This window comes from Choloepus didactylus, chromosome 20 (genome assembly GCF_015220235.1).
Source record: "Choloepus didactylus isolate mChoDid1 chromosome 20, mChoDid1.pri, whole genome shotgun sequence".
Lineage (NCBI taxonomy): Eukaryota > Metazoa > Chordata > Mammalia > Pilosa > Megalonychidae > Choloepus > Choloepus didactylus.
Window position 1 is genome coordinate 39,147,927 of NC_051326.1, and position 22,254 is coordinate 39,170,180.

Sequence of the window (22,254 nt, forward strand, 5' to 3'; positions counted from 1 at the left end):
ATTTCCATTTCTGTGGTCTCCAGGCAGGTGTTGGATCTCTGCAGCACTCACGGATCTCACGGTGACAGGGAAGGAGGCTAATTATCTGCCTGGAGCATAGGGGATATTGTTGAGATATCATAGTCGAAAAGAGAATGAGCAGGCTGCACGAAACACTGAGCAAATTAACATGCTGCTCAGTACAGTTTGTTTCTCCAGAGCTCAGTGAAAAGGAATTACTTTCAGAGGTAAGAGGACTGGTTTATTAAATAAGCCTCTTCTGTCAGTCAGCAGCGTTGATTCAATCTGTGCATGCCAAGCACCTTCACTGGGGCCTGGAAGACAGCAGGGGAGGAAAGTGCAGATAAATCAAAGCTAAAACTTCTGCCTTGAGAGAGCTTAAAATCTAAGTTATTTCCTGACCAGTCCAGTAGTGGGTGATGAAAATGGAGGAAAGGAAAAAAGAAAAAATATGATGCATTGTAACAGCAACCTTCACATTTTTACTTTTCTCAAACACACCAAGCTCTTTCATATCTATGTGCCTACACACATTCTTGCCTTTGCCTGACAATAAAGTACTCAACCTTCCAGACCAATTTCAATGTCACCTCCTCTGAAGAAGCATTCCCCAGCTTCCATGGGAAATAATTCATTATTCCCTCCTCTTTATTCTCAAAATACTTTATGGTTGTCATGACACTATCATTTATCACAGTGTGTTGTAACTATATATGTGTATATATAGATATGCCTACGTACTTGCACACACATACACATGCACACATACGTACACACACAAACACATGCATATCCTCTCTAAGGCATGATTATGTCTCCTGTTGCGGTTGTTCTCCCAATACCAGGTCTTAATCTAGAGATCTTGGTCTAGGGTGATAGCCAGACATCAGTAGGTTTTTAAATTCTTCAGGTGATTTTAATGTTCAGCCAAGTTTTGAGTAGTACCTAGTATATTTCCCGATTTCAAAAGCTGCTACTTATATAGCAGAAGACCCCAGTTTAAGTTTGCACTGAAACTCAAACAAATGCAATTATGGGTAAGCTTAAACTAAAGGCTTTGCTTTGCATACTACATTAATTCTTAGGGTAGGAAGCCCAAGGCTATGGTAGCTCAGTCACGTCTCATAAGCCCAGGCTCATGCAATCCTTTCACTCCACATTCTCAGCATGTGACTTGTTTTCAGGGTCGCAAGATGTATTTCAAGTAGGAAGAAGAAGCAAGGGTCCAAGGCCTTCTTGTGAGGCTGTGGCTTTTTTTTAAGGATGTGAAAATGTTCTCAGCAGCTTTCTTTATATCTCATTGGCTATCATATGGCTACTGGGAGATGAGAATTTTAACCCTTCTCTCCTCTGCAGTAGAAGACGGCGAGGGCAAAATGGTTTGTGGATGACTCTCAAGTGGCCAGTTCTCCATGGCAGCCACATCTCACACTTTTTTGTCCTGGGAGGAGTGGAGAAGTAAATTAATCTCTGAGTCAGGCAGTAAAAGCTTAGTTCAATGACAGTCTCAATAGATAGTATGAGGGAAGTTCTTCTGTTCCCAGGATTTGCTTTCTCACTAAGGCTGTTTACAGTGCCAATCATGACTAAATTCTGAGTCCTATGTGAATTAGACATTGTATAATGGAAAATTTATGGGAAGATATGTTTTAAACAAAAAATATTTTTAAAAGTTTCTTTACTTTGTTAGCTCTCTAATAGATTGTAATAATAAAGGGAGGACACAATGTTTTTCAACTTCAATTAGGAAAGAGTACAATTTTGGCATCTCCTGTATTCCTGAACATATCAGACACCTCTTTGGTACTACTTTAAATCCCCTCTGACTCACCTGTTTGTTGCTCCAAATGCTGCTACATACAGCAGCATGTTCTCTGTGGGCTCAGACCAAGTCCATGCAATTTAATAATGTGTTTTCTGTCTACCCTGTGACTTCCCTGTTGACCTGACTTAATACCTTTGCCAGTGCTCACCTTCACGCATGTGAATATCAGGGAGTTAATGCTCAAAAAGGCCAAAATTTGACCAAGGGAAGGTGAAGGTTGGTGTATAAATTCTTCCTCCTTTCTCCCACTCACTTTATGGTCAATGCATACATTTATTCAACTTCTCAATGGTACATCCTGCACTTTGAGCAATATGTTGTATTATAAGCAAGTAGCTAGAAAATATATCTTTGTATTGCAGCCCTCTTCTTCTCTGCTAAACTGACCTTGTCTCTCACTCCTGTTCCCTGGGGCTGTATTTCCTAAAAAAATAACAGCACACAATCTCCCTGCCTTGTGATCTGCTTTCTGGGGTACCTGAACTAAGACATTTGGTACCAGGAGTGATTATAAAAAGCATATCTTCAAGGATGGGATTTTGGAGCCAGATTACTCACTGGTATGATGCCAATTAGATCTCCATTTCTGTTGGTAAGTGTGGCAATAGTGTAACCCCCTGGGGTGCAATAGCATTGCAATTACTGAGGCTTTCACCAATGTTTACAGAGGATGAGATCCAGAAAGAAGATGAGGTATTGGAATATGAGGAGGCTATGACAACTGAAAAGAATGGGCAATGATATGTCCAAGGATTATCATGTGGGCTGGTTTCTTTAACTGCTCTGGAAGTTTTGAATGTAAAAAATAATGATAATAAGGAATCATAAGCCTAGGACAACCAATTTGCAATTCAAGCATGCTATAAAGACTAGAGTGTTTCTATGTCAGCTTTATGGAAACTTTATGTCTGCTGAAAATCACATTCAGGATTTTCTTATAAGGGTGGCAAATCTGCAAAGTTGACTGCACATCCTTAGCAGGCACTCTATGTCACAGTCACAGTGCCAATGTGAAGAGTGAGACCCTAGGCCTTATATTGAAATGTATAGATGTATGAGCTGCAAACTTTGGTCCTTCAGATTTCTCTGAACCCTCCACAATGCCATGTGCAGCTCCTACCTCTTTGATATAGTAGAGCAACTTCTTCTTGCCTGAAGATGCTTTAAAGATCTCTGCTGAAGTTGGTACTTTGTGAAATGATACTTGTCCTCATCATGATTTACTCTCCTCCTCTAACCCCAGGCTAATAAACAAGCTCAGGTATCAGCATATCCTGAATAGAGAAATAGATATTCCCTCTTCTGGGAAGAAATACCTTACACACTGAATGAACTGCAGTATCTGCCCATTATTTACCAGCATCAACCAAGTGAACATGTGTAGGAATGGGTATTGCTGGTATTGGATTTAGAGAAGAATATAAGGTTAGATAGAGCAGAATTTATTGGCATAGGAACATATTACTCAAGATAATTGACTCAATGTGGGGATGGTTTGTCCTATTACTTCGTGGTTATAATTATATGATGCTTGGAAGTAAATCTGTCCTTCAGTAAACTGTGGTAGAGATATAAGGATTTCCTTGGCAGGGCATTGAAGAAAGAGACAGAAGGTGCAGAAAAGTAAGTATATTAGAATAGATTTACTAAATATAATACTTAGAACCCACCTCCTGACTGTATTCTCAGGAGAGTCCATTCCCTTCACTGAGGCAACAGGAAATGCATGGGTTGGTCAGTGGGCACCAGCTCCAGGGTGATTATTTCCTGCAGCCCATGGTTGATAGCAGTGATGATTCAGTGAAGCAGAATTCTTTATCTGTGAGGGTTAATGGAATTCCTGAATGGTAGCGACCACTGACAGCACTTAACTTGCCAAAGGCATTTTGGGTGCAATTACTGCAATGGGCAGTGAAGCTGGAGTGGCAGTCAGGGTGCCTGGGCATGCAGGGATCTGTGGCAGTGGTGAGTAGGTCATGGTGTTTCTAGAGGAAAGAGATATGGATAACCAACCAACTAAGGTGGTGATTAACTAGTATAGTTTATTACGAAAAGTGCTAACAAGCAGAAGACTGACGTCAGCCCTACAATGAAAAGTCATCATTAATTACCAGTTTCAAGATCTAAGTTAATTCAGAGAAGCAGTTTCTATTTATTCAAGGGTATGTGTGTGTGTGTCACCACTGCAAGTTTAAATGTTAAATATCTCCTAATATCTTTCCAAAGAGATCTAAGGCCATTTGTCAGAATAACTATGAACTTCCTCCAGCTCTGCTTTATGGGAAACCCAGGCCAAGACACTGCCCATTCCAGTTGTACAGTTTCCTTGTAGTGACACTCACGGTGGCAGTGGAGGTGCCTAGAGGTGGTGGCACAATCCAGCAAACTTCAGGAGGTAGGACTAATGGAAGATTAATACCAGAAAGCTTTGAGTCCATTTATGGATATCAGGCACAACATGAAGATTAACATTCACAGAGAGAAAACATGCCCCAGGAAATGCTAAACTAGGACACACAGACATTAGACGCTTGGAAGCAGACAGAGTTGCTTGCTGATGCTTTGAAATGCTAGCCCAGAGTTTGCTCCAGAGAAGCTAAAAGAGGAGAAAATGCCCCAGAGCAATTGAGAGAGACTTTTGGAGAGATGCTTGGGATTTGACTCTTAAAAGATGCTTGCTGATGCATTGGGGATGCTAGCCCCAGAGTTTACTCCAGAGAAGCTGTTCTAGTTTGCTCATGCTGTCAGAATGCAAAACACCAGAGATGGATTGGCTTTTATAAAGGGGGTTTATTTGGTTACACAGTTACATCTTAAGGCCATAAAGCGTCCAAGGTAATGCATCGACAATCAGATACCTTCACTGGAGGGTGGCCAATGGCATCCAGAAAACCTCTGTTATCTGGGAAGGCATGTGGCTGGCATCTGCTGCAAGTTCTGGTTTCAAAATGGCTTTCTCCCAGGACATTCCTCTCTAGGCTGCAGCTCCTCTTCAAAGTGTCACTCTCAGTTGCTCCTGGGGTGTTTGTCCTCTCTTAGCTTCTCCAGAGCAAGAGTCTGCTTTCAACGGCCATCTTCAAACTGTCTCTCATCTGCAGCTCCTCGCTCAGTTCTTGTATGTTCTTCAAAGTGTCCCTCTTGGCTATAGCAAGCTCTCTCCTTCTGTCTGAGCTTATGTAGTGCTCTAGTAAACTAATCAAGGCCCACACTGAATGGGTGGGGCCACACCTCCATGGAAATCATCCAATCAGAGTTATCACCTACAGTTGGGCGGGTCACATTTCTGTGGAAACACTCAAGGAATTGCAATCTAATCAACACTAATACATCTACCCACACAAGATTGCATCAAAGATAGTGGCATTTGAAGTACATAATACATCCAAACCAGCACAGAAGCTAAGAGAGACAGGCCTGGAGACATTTTGGAGAAAACCATTCTGAATCCAGAACCCCAGAGCAGATGCCAGCCACATGCCTTCCTCTCTAAGAGAGGTGTTCCAGATGCCATCGTATGTTCTTTAGTGAAGGTATCATCTTATTGATGCCTTAGTTTGGACACTTTTATGACCTTAGGACTGTAAATTTGTAACTGAATAAGACTCCTTTATAAAAGCCAATCCATTTCTGGTGTTTTGCATAATGGCAGCATTAGCATACTGGAACAGAGGGGAATGATGAATAGGTGACACGGGATTTTTAGGAAAGTAAAAATAGTAATGGTAGATCTATGACATTGTGCATTTGTCAAAACCCATAGAACTGTACAATGCAAAGACTGAACCTTAATATAAACTCTAGTTTATAATAGTAATGTATCAAGTTTGGTTCCCTAATTGTAATAAATGACTCCACTAATTAAGATGCCAATAATAGAGGAAACTGTGTGCAGGATGAGAGAGGTTTAATATGGAAATCTTTGTACTACCTGCTCAGTTTTTCAGTAAATCTAAAACTGTTCTAAAAAATAAAGTCTATTAATTGAAAAAAAATATACTATGAGTTGGGAGGAAGTGGATGGGGATGATCACAGGATTGACCTTGGTTTGAAGGTTGTTGGGACTGGGTAATTGGCACATAGGGGTTCATTATACTATTGGCTCTACTTCTGTGTATGTCAAACATCAGCCATAATAAAAAAGTTTTAAATATAATCAAATTAAAATAAAATCATAATCATGGATACATTATAAAACCTGGGAAAACATAGATGATAGTTAAATAAAATATTTAAAGACAAAACTTATCACTTATCTGTTAGGTGAACCTGAAACTATATATATATACTCTTTAGACTTAACAATTTTGTTTCTTTGTTTAAGTTGATCATGCATTTGAAAAAGAAGTTCTCACTCTGGGCAGAATGAGGCTAATGCTCCCTCATTTTGTTTTTCCTTCTCTAAATTCTGCTACAATAATGTGATTTCACATATAAATATTGCTTTAAATGACTTACAAAGCTTTTGTAAAGATCTTTCAGCTCACATTTTCCCCCAAAGTATTCCTACGAGTGGACAGCATTTTACGAATAGGGCTGAAGCAAATGAAAGGCTCCAGATCACATTCTTACCAAGGGATGGGCTTGTGATCAGAACTCAGATCTCTTCTCTAAGCTGATGTAACTCCCTCAATGTTACTCAAACTCTTTGAACAAAATATAAATACAAAATAAAACAGCTGTGATGGGCAAGGGCAAAGTGAGTATGGTGGAGCTCAATTTGTTATTATATTAAACAGAAATCTTGACAGAGGTTAGCTTTGCTTTATATTTTGAAGGTGGAGAAGATGCTTTGGAAGAGGGGAGAGAGAAGTGTTTCCAATAGAGGAGATGCCACATGATAATATTGAGTTATGGGATGCACAGGTGTTACTTAAAGAGTGTGAAATTTTTGAGGCATGTGGTTGAAAATGTGAAAGTCTCAGAGGAAAGCAGCAATGGTAGCCTTTGAAAGCCACTGAAATCCAGGAAAAGCATCACAGAGAGTCGAGAGAAGTGATGAAGTAGTGAATGGGATGGTTAATATAGAATCTGTAGACAACTCACGTAGGAATATTGCGTCAAGGACAGTAGAGACAGAGGTATTTGCTAGAGATAGAGTAAGCGTTGCTCCTTAGGGGTGGAATATTTTCCCTTAAGAGATTAAGGGGATAATTTTATTATACAATGCCTTCAAATTGCAATAATGCTATGAGAGAATAGAGTAGGGAAACCAAATTACATTGTGGGGAGCAGAAAGGTATCTTTGAGAATGTGGCATTAATCAGAAACCTGAATGATATGTATAGGATAATTATTGAATTCTCTGAAAACTATTGTTTTGGGTAAATTTAAAGTTGTCATGAATATGTAATAAATACATGTTTCTAACAGGAAGAATGATTTTATTATATTTTGTATTATTTTAAATCTTTTTGCATTAAATATCATATAATGTTATTCATCATAATATATGTACATGTATATATATATATATACATGCATATATATGAATAATATTGATAGCTGAGCCAGATTATCATAGGAAAATAGAAGTAATGCTAATGGAATTACTTGTATTTATGAAAGTTTACTTAGATTCACAGTAAAAAATTAACTATAATCCTCAAATATTTGTGAGTACTCTTGTCATCTCAGGGGAATAATCAGTGCATTTATTGAAATCTGGTATCTTTGGAAAAGTATATGTGAAAGACAGAGTGATTTATGGAAAACCAGTACAGTTCAAAGAAAGATGGATGCTAGTAATTAAATTCAGCAAATACAAATGTTCACTAAATTTTATATCATGATTTCCCTCCCCCAAGCCCTGGCACTTGCCTATTTCCTTTAGCTTTCCTCATTCTGGTTATTTCTCACGATTTAAGATTTGTGACCTGGTTGATTGGTGTTCATTTCAGGTCCCCGCCCTACCCCCCTTTCTGGCAATGTCACTGACATTGGAACTGCTTTCCTCTTGCTGGATTCTTTCAATGGTTTTAGTTACCAACCCTATGCTATCTTCTGAGGCAGTAGGTTATAACTTTCCCTATAGAAAGAAAAAAATCGGTCAGTCGAATATTGTTATAATGAGGAAATTCTTGAGAAATCTCTATTGGTAATCAACTGGGGGAAATATCTACATTTTAACCTGAAAGATTACATAGCAACTCCTTAATACAAATTATTAGCATTAATATAGGCATTTCAATGATTTTTCAGCTATTCTTATAGTAAATATTTGGGCTTTGTTGGAGACAAGTTGACTAGACTGTGGGTTTCTTGATGGCAGGAACTATTTATAGTTCTCTGTAAGAGCTGCCGAGCTTGCAGGGAGGGCACATTTGAACAAGTCAATGAATGAATAATAAATGAGCAGGGTTTGAAATGGTCAATTCCTATTTGTTATTGCCATAGTGTGTTTCCTTCCAAACACTGAAATTCTAATGTGGGAGGTTTAATTCTAAAAGTTTCTTCATCGATCAGGAGACTTTCTGTTCTACTAAACATGAAAGGTGAATTGCTCTTGCTTCTGTAGAAAATAGTAAAATAGGCATCTGAGTTGTGAGTCGCTGGGAAACTAAAGGAGAGGAAAAGCAGATTGCAGAGCAAAAGAGAATTTTGCAAATAAGCATTTGGAGAAAGAAAGGAAGTTGTGGAAAGCAAACTCAATTTTAAAACTACGCTCCTGGTTTTTCAGAAGGAACACGATGATCCACAGTCGAGAGTGTTCATTTTAGGATGTAATGACAGCTAAACACTAAAATTTGAATAAGGCACAGAAAAATATTTCTTTTTATCTTTATCTTTAAAATTTTTTTCTTAAAAATTTATATTAAGAAGCTTTTACTTAAACTGTAGGGAAAGAAATCTAAAAGAAAAAAAAAAATGACTCCAAGCAAAATAGGGTAAATAGAAACTAAATTTCATTGTTGATTTGTAACAATTCCAGAGGCATAAAATGCAAAGTCATACATATTGTTGAAAGTAACTGTAAGCTGGAAACTCTTCTGGGTACTAGGTATAGCACTGTCGTCTTTGTTTTACCTTCTAAGTGGTAAACACAGTCAAATAAAGACATAAGAAGTATATAGTATGTCATATGTTGATGAGTGCTATAGAGGAAAATAAAGCAGGACAGAGCAATGGAAAATGGGTGGTGATAGTCAGAGAAGACCTTGATGATGTGACATTTGAAAAGAGTCCTGAGGAGTTGAGTAAAGGAACTGTACTGATATCTTGGAAGAGCATTTCAGACAGAGAGAAGAGTGTACACAAGGGTTCTAAGATGAATATGAGCTTGCACGTGTGAGGTCACCAGAAAGAGGGAGTAAGACCTTGTAGTAGACCATCCCCAGAGTAAGGTATGGGCCAGGTTTGGAGCAGAGGAATGGCACAAACTGACTTAGGTTTTAAAAGGTTTGCATTGGCTGCTTTGTTGAGAATGAACCAATGGAGGAAAGGAGATGAGCAGAGAGAACAATGGGGCCATTGTAATAACCCAGAGAAGAGAAGATCATGGCTTGGATCAACATGGGAATGGTGGAAGTGCTGAGAAGAATTTGAAAATTTGGAGCCAAAGGCCTGGATTTAAGTCCTACTTCTATGATATACTATCTATGAGACTATGGGCAAGCCCTTTAACCATTAGCTTTCTGATTTATAAAATGAGGGTAAGATCTATTTTACCTTCTTCAAAGCATTGTTATAAGAATGTAATGATATAGTAACATGAAAACATTTTGTAAACTCTGAACATCTCTTTAATGAAGCAAATTGCTTGGGGAGGATTTTTTTTAAACCATCGATCAAATTAGTGGGTCATGAAATCAGTTTACTGGGTCACATCCAGCATTTTTTAGAAAAACCACAGAACAAAAATCAATAGGATAGATTGTGTTTGGAAAACACTAACGTCTAACACAGAGATTAGAGAATGAGATTGGAAGTCAGGCAGCTTTACATTCCAAGGCCCAGACTGGCCACTTGCCGGGTCTGTGACATTTATGAGTTACTTTCTCTCTCTGACCCAGTTTCCTTATCTGGAAAGTTTATTTGTTGTTTTTTTTTAAAGCCTAACTCATGGGACTTTATAATTAAATGAATTAATGCATATAAATTTCTTAGCAATGTATTTAGCATATAGAAAGCATTCAATAAAATAAGTGTCAATGATTATTATGAATTATACATATGGTAGATTGAATTATGTACCCCAATTTAGACAGTTCTTAATCCGCATTCCTTTGAGTGGGTAGCTATTGTGAATAGGACCTCTTGAAGATGTTATTTTTGGCTAAGTTGTGGCCTAACTGGATGTGAATATGTCTTTATAAAAAACCAGAAGCCACAAGTCAGCAAAAAAATTGAAGGTCAGAAGAAAGGAGAGGACATCACATGTAACAGGAAAGCAAAGGAACCCCATGACTCACTGGCAGCCAGCACCAGAATGTTGCAGTCTTTGGGGAGAAAACAAACCTTGCCAATATCTTGATGTTAGACTCTGGCTTCTGAAACCATGAGCCAATAAATACTTTTTTGTAAGTCAGCCCATTGTATGGTATTTGTGATAAGAGCTCTGGCAAACTGATACAATGGGATAATGTGTAGACACTATAAACTATAATTTATCATGTTAACATGGTTGTGATGGTTGAGTTCGTGTGTCAGTTTAACCAAGTTATGGTGTCCAGCTGTTTGGTCAAGAAAGCACTGGCTTGATTGTTACTGTGAAGACACTTCATGGACTTAAATCATCGGTAAGTTGATTGCATCTATGGCTGATTACATCTACAATCAGCTGAGGAGATTTCCTTCAACAACGAGAGAAGGCTCAGTCAATCATTTGAACACTTTAAAAGGAGAAGTGATGATTTCAGCAGTCAGAAGAGAGAATTTTCATCTCTACTTCAGTCAGCCATCTTCTCCTGGAGAATTCACCAAAAACCTACGTGGAGTTCTGAGCTTGTGGCCTGCCCTGCAGAAATTGGACTTGCCCATTTCCACAGTTGTGTGAGACAATTCTTACAAAAATCTCATAATATTTACAGATGCCTCCTTCAGTTCTGTTTCCCCAGAGAAGCCTGACTAATACGATGGAAAGTGTTTTAGTGATCTGAATGAATATGTGCATGATTTAGAAGTATTTATGGTTTCAGGCCTATTTGTTTTTATCCAAAATCTCCTTAATTACCCGAACCTCAAAGAACAGAAACATTCCTCACAGCTTTTGATATGTTATGCTTTTCATCTTGTTTCCACTTAACATCACTGATTTGTCTTGCTGACTTTCTGATGCTTGCAATTTAAACAAAGAAACAAATTGATAAAATTAAATAAAACCTTTGAAAGTGCATTCTACAAAATTCAATTATTAAAGTAACCCCAATTTCCCTTCTTTGGTCTGTATCCCTATTACCATCTCCTTACCTACTTACCCTAAAGGATTTCATTGAATTTCACATCACTGGATTCCCTAAATCAGAGTTAAGCTTTCCTACTTCTGGGTTCCCTATGCACTTCATTTAAATATGTTTCTAGGACTGATTTATTTGATGGTGAGCTGAGCATGGGGCTATCCTCTTTCCTAAATTGTTAATTCCAATGTGGCAAGGGGATTTTAAATTATCTTTTTAGTTAACGCTAGTCATAATTCATCCCTCCATCTGCTAGATTATATGTAGAATTCTACCATCATTTGAGAATTGTAAATTTACTCTTACATCAATCTGGACATCTCACTTTCCTACAGAGCTCCTGAAACCATTCACCTTGTTTCCTTAATTTGCTCACCTATTTAGGCTATAAATACATTTGAGCATCTATATCTGCCATATTAATGCTTTTCATTACTTTTATACCAGGAGTTTCCTTCGATGTTTCTTCTGCATGCTTTGCCAATATCTAAAATTCCCTCTTCTTTATAAACAAAAGAATAAAGTAGAAATAATAGATATTGTCTAACTAACTATATTGCCCTAACAACATAGGGCAATAGTGCAGTTCTAAAATGCTTAATTGCTGAATATAGCCAAATGTCTTTGCAGAAGATGATTAATCAATTTATTATTTCTGTTTATACTACTTCAAAGTTAATGGTTTATGAGCTTCTCCCTTGATTACAGCAATTAGTAAATGAAAATGTTTACATTTCCGTCAGTATGTTTACATTTCACAAGTCTTGCTTTTCTCACAAGGGAGTCCTAACAGCTCTAATCAAGGTCAACTACCTCAAACACACACTCATAAATACTGAAAATAGTAGCACAGATAATACATTTTTTCATGCTTTGGAAAAAAATTAAGATTTTCCTTTATGCCGTGCCACCATGGACATTTCACTGTAGGGAAACTCGTGCTTATAAAAAATCTGCCTTTTGAAAATTGATAAATAAGGAAGCAATTCTTATTCATTTTATAGAGATAAACTAAAAGGGTTCTTTAAAACTCATACTTCCCTTTGCATCTAAAATATAGTTTACCAAATAGTATTGCCATTCAATATTTTTTTTTGTAAACAGGTATGAAGGCAAATTTTATCTTATAAAAAATTTTATCTTATAAAAAATCTTACTTGGGTTCTTTAAAACTCATACTTCCCTTTGCATCTAAAATATAGTTTACCAAATAGTATTGTCATTCAATATTTTCTTTTCGTAAACAGGTATGAAGGCAAATTTTATCTTATAAAAAATCTGCCTTTTAAAAATTGATAAATAAGGAAGCAATTCTTATTCATTTTATAGAGATAAACTAAAAGGGTTCTTCAAAACTCATACTTCCCTTTGCATCTAAAATATAGTTTACCAAATAGTATTGCCATTCAATATTTTTTTTCGTAAACAGGTATGAAGGCAAATTTTATCTTATTGGTCTATAAAAGGAGAAAAAGAATACATTTAATAAAAGAAAATTAAGAGAAATAGTAGCTGTACTATGTCTTAAATTCTTAGACTGACACACAAATTATCATTGATAAACTCATCTCTCCCTTTATGAGATAATTCACTGTGAATTCCAGGATCTTCCCATTGTTTTCCTATAAAACATTTAATAAAATTCCTGGCTATTTAATGATCACTGTATTTTGTCAGGGGATACTTACATGATGAGGTGTCTTGGGAATTCCAGTAGAATAATATAAAATGTGACTTCCAGGTTTCTGTTTATTTAAAAAAAATTGAAATATGCATAAGCCTTTCTCCCCCTATCTCAAGTGCAATATTCCATTAGGTTGTTTTCTCCAGGGATGGACCTAGAATATTTTGAGATTGGATGATTGTGAAAATGTACCTACAGACAGAGGTACAATAACCCTGGATATTTATTCTTCATTGCTTGGAAGCAATTAAAAATGTTTTCAATCCAAAATGGTGAAATTCTCAAGAAATTTTATGTAACATCATCTTCCTGAAAAGGTAGAACTACATGTAGTCTTTATAACAGTATATAAATTTGACTTTTAAATTAGTTCTGGATTTAATGAAGGCCCATGACAATCTTTGTCTCTGCTCTCCCTTTTGAAAGCATTTTCACAAGTTCCAGGGTATGTGCAAACATACACAAATATAGACACGCATAGATAGTTTATTTTCAGTAGAGATATTGTTATATAACTATATCTAAAATTATTCTAAAGTCTAAGTGTATCTAATGCATATTGGGGACAGGGAGGTTGAGAAGCAATTTAGCCTGAGACTCAGAATAGAATTTGGAAATCCTGCCAAGCTTTATCTAATAAAGAGGCACTTAAATTTTATTGGGCATCATAATACAAAGCGAGAGTAAGAGGTATGGAGAATGATACCCAAAATATAGTGCTCAATAATATCCACTGACTGCAGGAAGAAAATATTAGAAGTTATTTTCTATATTTTTTTAAATGAAGCAATTTTTGCTGCTTTTTAATGAAAGGCCATTCATGGGAACCCTTGCTTGGCTGCATGTATGTCAGGTAGATGTGTCTCATAGTTAGGAAGAAGGTGCTGGAGGGAAGAATGGGAGTAACAATAATACGAGGCTGAGTATGGTGATTGACTCATTGGGTTTACTTTTAAGTATTGGTGCATATTTTTATTTACCTTTTTCTGGTAAGTGGATTTATAAATCATCGAATTTTAACCAAATCAACCCTTGCAAAATGAAAAAAAGAAGAGTGACTTAAAAATATCCCCTCAAAAAGTCTATGGAACAAAAATAATATCAAAAAAGCAACTACAGATGAACAGCAAGGAAATAGCAGGTGCTCATCATAAGCCACAGATGTAATTAATTTAGCCTTCAAGCTAGGTAATGCTCTAATAATGTACCCTAAGGTAAGTGCTGTTTTTAGGAGGGAAAGCTCATGCTTTGAGGAAAGCATTAGTCTGAAAAGAGATTTTTTGAAAATGTGTCCTTTTTTCATGATGTTTGTTTCAGAAAATGATACGTGTATCTCTTCTAAAAATGTTTCGTATTTACACACTGAAAAGAAAAATCTTGGAAATAAATTTTCAAATTTTTTCACGTAAGGAGGTTTTTATAAAAAATAAACTGTGTACTTCAGAACACTTTCAGATTTACAGAACAATTGCAAAGATAGTATAGAGGGTTACTGTATATCTTATACCCAGATTTTCCCTATTTTAAATATCTTACATTAGTATGATACATGTTATAATTAAAGAAACAATATTGATACAATATTGTTAACTAAAGTTCATGGTTTATTTAGATTTCCTTAGTTTTTACTTAATGTCCTTTTTCTGTTCCAGGATCCCACATTATATTTAGTTGGCATGCCTCCTTAGGCTCATCTTGACTGTGACAATTTCTCAGACTTTCCTTGTTTTTGATGACCTTGAAAGTTCTGAGGAGTACAGGTTGAGAATACTGGTAAGATATTTTGTAGAATGTCTCTCAATTAGGATTTGTTGGATGTTTTTCTCAAAATTAGACTGAGATTATGTGTTGTTATTAGCTGAACCACAGAGGTAAAGTGTCATTTTCATCACATCATATCCAGGGTACACTGTGAACATGACTTACCACTATTGATGCTGACCTTGACCATTTGAATGTACGTTGTGTTTTGAACACATTTGTCAAAAACATAAAATGAACAACCTTCCAAATAATTTGTAAGAACAAACGGAATTACATGAGGATTATAATTTCCCATGATAGTCAATGATTCCCTTCTTCTATTTTTGAGATAACAGATTATTTTCCAGTTCTAATAGCTACATAAACTAAAATGTAAAAAAACTGAACTTAGATCAAGATCTCCAAATTATTATCTTATAAAAGGTCAAAGATTTTAAAAAATGAAGCATATTAAAAACATAAAAAGTTGTTTTCCCATTAATAAAATAATAACATAAATATATTTTATTCAAATTGTCCTCATTCTTTTTAATTTTCTTTTTTGCAATGCCCCTGAAGTGCTGAAACAATGGGACAGTAAAAGGCTCCTCTATGAATATAAGAATTATAAAACTGGAACAAATTCATTTACTCAACAAACATGCATTTTATGTCCAGTAATCATCCAAAGTCCTTCATTTGTAAATTGGAGAACCAAAGCTCAGAGAATGGTCATAACTTTTTGGACAGATCTAAGATTAAATCCCAATCTTTGGATTCAGATAGCTATGGATACATCTCTGAGACTTTAATTACTTTGGAATAGTTATTTCATTTTGATGAGACTCAATTACTTCATGAATAAAATAAACACAATTTTTATAAGAAATACAAGTATAATATCTAATACATTAGCCCATACTTGTTGAACAATAAATATCACTTATATTCCCCTCCCTTTCTCCTTCCTTATTCTATTTTCTACAACCACACTTAAATACCAATTGTATTTATTTGATAATTCATTTTAGAATAAAATGACATCATGTTTTTAACTCATGTACCAACAACTTTTGTTTCTTAATTGAGTTTTTTATGAAAGTGATTGTGGCTTTCTTTTAGTAATTCTACAAGTATATCAAAGCTTGAAACAAGGCCTTAAAAACTATTGTGCAAATATCAGGGAGAATTGTGGGAAGATGGCAGAGTAGGGAGCTCCAGGATTCCATCCTTCCACCAGAATAACTATTAAACAGGGAGGAACTGTCTGAAACAACTATTTTGAAACTCCAGAGTCCAGAACACACTGTACAGCATCCAAAGAAGAACAGGAGGAAGAGGCTGATGAGTTAAGATAATGAACAGTAGATTGCACTCTCCATGTGGTGAATATCTGTGCCTATTCCCCCACTCTCACAACAGGTCATGGGGTTCAGTCCCTGGCTAACTCACTGGTGACTGAAAGGGAACTAAAACCTCATCTTCAACAACAGGAGTGGGCTTGACCAATAACTGATTGTGGCTTTTGATTAATGACTTTGGATTGCTGGGGGCCCATCTCTAAATGCAGCCATTGTTTTTACCTGCTCCTGGCAAAGGCTGTGGTGGAGACTTAAAGGGTCTATGCTTCCTCAGGGCACAGGGGACAGTGCATTGAGGGACTGCATCTGCAGGGCAGGACAAGAAAGCTCAGTTTTGGGAAGCCATAGTAGACGCTCTTGGTGCCCTTCCTGATCCCCTCCCCACTGGGCACCTGTAGCTGATCTGAGCCCCCTTCATGGGTCCATGGCCCTGTTTCAGCTGGGAGGGTCTGACCTGGGAATGTCCTCTCTAGTGTGGCCCTCTTCCCAGAATTTGCCTCCCAGGCAAAAGCATCTTAAGACAATGAATGTAGTGTAAGAAACTATAGAAGTGAACACTCTAGGGCAAAGGCTTGACAGTGTCAAACACATGGGAGAGAGAAATCTGTCTCCTAGGAAAGAGGTGACAACCAAATTCCCATAAATAGGAGAACTCCAAACAAGTAAGAAGCAAAAGCCAGGACAAGACACAGGCCCAAAAAGACAGGGAAAATCCTGCATACTTTATTCACTTTGGGGAGACTTTCTTGATAGGTGGGCTGATGCTCAAGAAAACTTTGTCTTATCATCAACTGGTTACATAATCAAGAAACAGACATCTCAGGTAATAAACCCCAGAGTTAATATTTTAAAATACTGAAACATATAGTGTGCAACAAAAGAGTAGAAGGCAAACAGAGAAACAAGAAATGATGACCATCCAAGGGAAGGGGATAAAAACCCAGAAAACATCAATGAAGAAGACTAGAATGTGAACATATGACAAAGCCTTTAAAAAATGATCTTAAAACTGCTCAAAGAGATAAAGGAAACTACACAGAAAGAACTGAAGGATATCAGAAAAATGATAAGTGAGCAATATGAGCATCTTAGTAAAGAGATAGAAATTTTTAAAAGTCACCAAACAGCTACTAGAGTCGAGGACCACAACAACTGAAATGAAGAATTCACAGGAGGGTTTCAAGAGCAGACTAGAGCTGGCCAAGAAAGAATCAGTGAACTTGAAGACAAGACACTTGAAATGTGCCAATCTGAGGAGCAGAAAGAAAAAAGATTTATTAAAAGTAAAAATAGCCCAAGACAACTTTGCAACACCATTAAACATACCAAAATATGCCTCATTGGATCCCCAAAAGAACAAGAAAGAGAGAAAAGGGCAGAGGGACTAGTCAAAGAAATAATGACAGAGAACTTCCCAATCTTAGCATATTTATGACACTCAGAGAACATCAAACGGATAAACATGAAAAATATACCTTGTCATATACTGATCAAACTGTCAAATGAAAAGGACAAGGAGAATGTTCTGAAAGCTGCAAGAGAAAAATAATCCACCATATGCAAGGCAGTCCCAATTTGATTGAGTGCTGATTTCTCCTCATAAACTATGGAGGCAAGAAAGCAATGGGTTGAATAATTTAGAGTGCTAAACAAAACGAAACAAAAAACTGCCAGCCAGGAATTTTAGATCTGGTGAGAATTTCTTTCAAGAACGATGAGGAGATTAAGACAATCTCAGATAAAAATTTTAAAAAAGCTGAGGGAGTTCTTTAACACTAGATCTGTCCTACAAGCAATGCTAAAGGGTGTTCTTCAGAATAAAAGGATAGGACATTAGAGAGTGGTCCAAATCAGCATAAGGAAATAAAGTCCAGCAGTAAAAACTAACCATTTGGGTAATTTTAAAAGCCAGTATTATTGTAGTATATTGTTCCACGTGTAACTCCACTTCTTACTTCCTACAGGTGCTAAAATGCAAATGCATAAAAATATTGATAAAGCTATGATTTTGAACATATATGGTACAAAGATATAAGTGGTAACAGGTGCAAAAACAAAGGTGGTGGGCACCGAGGGTTATAGGAAAAGTATACGTATATGCTATTGAAGTAAAGTTGTTATCAAATCAAATACAATTTTTTATAATTAGAATGTTAAATTTTAACCCTATGGTAACCACAAGGAAAATAAATGAAAATATACCCAGAAAGAATACAGAAGGCACTCAATATGATACAACATAAAAAAACAAATAAGTAAAAACAGGCATTAGTGGACAAATTGAGGGGCAAAAAAGGTTTAACACATACAAAAGCTAAATAAAAAAATGGCAGAAGAAATTCCTGCATTATCAGTAGTGACTTTAAATATAAATTGAATGAACTTTCCAATCAAAAGGCAAAGGTTATCAGAATGGATTAAAAAGTGTGGCCCAACTATATGCTGTCTGCAAGAGACTCTCATTAAATTCAAAGATACAAGTAGGTTGAAAGTGAAAAAATGGAAAGAAATATACAATGCAAGTAGTAAACAAAAGAGCTTTGGTAACTATACTCATATCAGATAAAATAAACTTTAAGTCAAAAGCAGTTATGAGAACAAAAACAGTCATATACTGATAAAATGGACAATTCAACAAGAAGATGTAAAATTATAAATATATATGCACCTAACAGCAGAGCCCCAAAACTTATGAAGCAAATTCTAATATATGAAGGGAGTAACTGGTGGTTCTACATTAATAATAGACTTTAATATACCACTTTCATAATGAGTGGAACATCTAGTGAGAAGATCAATAAGGAATTACAAGACTCAAATGATACTGTAAACCAACTAGACCTTACGGACATATATAGAACACTTCACCCAGAAGAAACAGAATATACGTTCTTCTCACATGCACTTGGACCATTCTCCAGGATAGACTATATATTGAGTCACAAAACAAGTCTCAATAAATTACAAAGTACTGAGAACATGCAATGTATGTTTTCTGAATACAATGGAATGAAGCTAGAAATCAATAACAAAGGGAAAAATGGAAAATTCACAAATATGTGGAAATTAAACAACATACTCTTAAATAACCAATGGTTTAAAGAGCAAGTCACAAGTGAAATTATGAAACACCTTGCAAATAAAAATGAGAATACGACACAACAAGTTTATAGGATGCAATCATGAAAATGCTGAGAGGGAAATTTAGAGCTCTAAATGCTTACATTAAAATAGAATAGGCACCCAGAAGCTGCAGCTTAGTCGGGGTTCATGATGGGCAGAAATATGGCATCTGCTAGCAGGGTCATTCAGGTAGCCAAGCCACATACTCCATTAATAAGGTCCCCTGATAGAAGAGACAACCCTAAACTCAACATATCAGAAGCTTTGAGGCCAGAAAAAATACCCTCTCACTCTTCTGCAAGTTCACAGCATTCTATGGGAAGTGAATCAGCAGATTTGCTGATGCATCAGGGTCCTCCAGATACTGCAGAAATAAAGAAGTCATTAGCTAAAAAAACAGAAGGAAACCTATGTCTCAAGAAGAAATCAAATTTATCCAACATGGAGTTCCAGAATAAACACTGACAAGGCTGCTGTTTATCGTGGGACTAAAGAATTTACAGTAAAGGGACTTCCAAATGACAAATGAGCTATTGTACAGTAAACAACTTTAAAAAATGAAAGAAAATTTAGTGGACACTTGTATCTCCTAATTTATGTTTCTTGGTAAGTTTCTCCACAAGCTTACCTAAGTATTCATAAGCTTTATAATATTAAAGGATACATTTTAAAGTGCTAGCCTGTTAATTTACTCTTATCAAGTTTTACCACTGTTGAACCATTAAAAGCACACAATGTCTGATAAAATATCAAAGGTTTCCCCTAATTTCACTTTTCTTTCAGGGGCTGTTGAGAGATGGAAAGAATTTATCATGCTGCTGATTAGGATCAGTGAAATAATGACTCCATAATTTGTTCTTAATTCTTTAATGTTTTTGCATTGGCAAGGTTATTGGAGTATAACTGGCTTAATAAGCATATAATACTCTAAAGGGTAAAAATATAGCCAAGGTGAAACAGATGACTTTGTGGTATTGAGACAGGGGAGATTATGCAAAAGATTATTATTTGTAACCTATATTCAGAAAAAAATGTGAAAGAGTATAAAATGGAAAATAAATTAAGGGTTCAAATTGAATATAACATAGGAATAAGTGTTTGACTAGAAATCTCAATTACATTTTGGTGGGTGTTAAATGTCATGTTCTTTGCTTTATTTTACCATTTTGATTGTGACCATGTTTGCAAATCTTGATAACCAGTAACTTTCTCAAACATAATGTCTGAAAGCCTCATAAAATCAACCTAAAGATTTACCTTATTAAACCAATTTATGAAACTTAAAAAAATAGACTTCAAATCAGAGATCTAACCTCAAACTAGAATAGCTAGAAAAAAGAGTGAACTAAACCCAAAGAGAGCAGAAGGAAGGAAATAATAGATTGGAGATAAATGAAATAGAAAACAAAAAACACAGTAGACAGAATCAACAAAACCAAAAGATGAAAAAAATTGACAAACCTTTAATTAGAGTGGCAAGGAAAAAAAGAGAAAGGATACAGATAAGAAATGAAAACGGGGATATTACTACCAACCTCAATGAAATAAAAATGATTATAATAGGATGCTATGAAAAACTGTATGCCAATAATTTGGATAACCTGGATGAAATGGACAAATTCTTAGAAACACACAAACTACCTACTTTGACTCAAGAAGAAATAGATAATCTCCAAAAACCAATTATTATTAAAGATATTGGATCATTATTAAAAAAAAACACCCAGCAAACAAAAGCCCAGGACCAGATGGATTCACAGGGCAATTCTACCATGAAGAATTAACTCCAATTCTGCTTGAACTTTTCAAAAAAATTGAAGAGGAGGGAACACTCCCTAAATTATTCTACATGGCCAACATCATCCTAATATAAAAGCTGGATAAAGATAACACAAGAAAAGAAAACTGCAGACCAATATCAATATCACTTATTAGTATAGTTGCAATAATCCTCAACAAAATACTTGCATACCAAATCCAATAGCATAGTCAAAGTTATACCATATGATCAAGTAGGATTTATCCCTGGTATGCAGGTTGGTTCAACATAAGAAAATGAATTAATGTAATACACCAGATTAACACAAAGAAGGAAAAAAACACATGATCATTTCAATTGATTCAGAAAAGGCATTTAACAAAATACAGCATTGTTCTTGATAAAAACATTTGGAACACTAGGAATAGAAGGATACTTCCTCACCATGATAAAGGGCATCTATGAAAAGTTCACAACTGATATCCTACTTAATGGTGAAAGACTGAAAGCTCTTCCTTTAAAATCAGGAACAAGACAAGGATGCCCACTGTCACCACTGTCATTCAACATTGTACTGGAAGTTCTTGCCAGAGCAATTAGGCAAGAAAAAGAAGTAAGAGTCATCAAAATTGGAAGGGAAGAAGTAAAACTTACCCTATTTGCAGGCGACATGATCCTATATACAGAAAATTCTGAAAAATCCACAACAAAGCTCCTGGAGCTAATAAATGAATCCAAACAAGTGGAAGGGTGCAAATTAACACCACCAAATCAGTAGTGTTTATATACACAAGCAAAGAACAACTGGAAGAAGAAATCAAGAAAAAAATCCATTTACCATGGTAACAAAAGGACTCAAATATCTAGGAATAAACCCAACCAAGGATGTAAAGGCCTAGTACAGAGAAATGTAAAAACCATTGCTAAAAGAAATCAAAGAAGACCTAATTAAATGCAAGGACATTCCATGTTCATGGATTAGAAGACTGAATATTGTTAAGATGTCAATCCTACCCAAAGCAATGTATAGATTAAATGCAATCCAATCAAGATTCCAACAACCTTCTTTGCAGAAATGGAAAAGCCAGTCATCAAATTTGTATGGAAGAGGAAGGGTCCCTGATAAAAAGCCATCTTGCAAAAGAAGAATGAAGTTCAAGGACCCACACTCTGATGTTAAACCTTATTACAAACCCACAGTAATCAAAACAGCAGGGTACTGGCACAGGCCCATTCACGTAGATTAATTGGAAACAAAATGAGTACTCAGAAAACAGCCTTCACATTTATGGTAAACTGATTTTTGACAACGGGGCAAAGACCACTCAATTTGGAAAGAAAATCTCTTCAACAAATGGCACCAATA

At 36.0% G+C, this 22,254-nt stretch overlaps 1 pseudogene; it reads left to right on the forward strand.

Moving 5' to 3' along the window:
- The first annotated feature begins 19,276 nt into the window (after positions 1–19,276).
- Positions 19,277–19,587, forward strand: LOC119516971 (annotated as a pseudogene).
- The last annotated feature ends 2,667 nt before the right edge of the window (positions 19,588–22,254 follow it).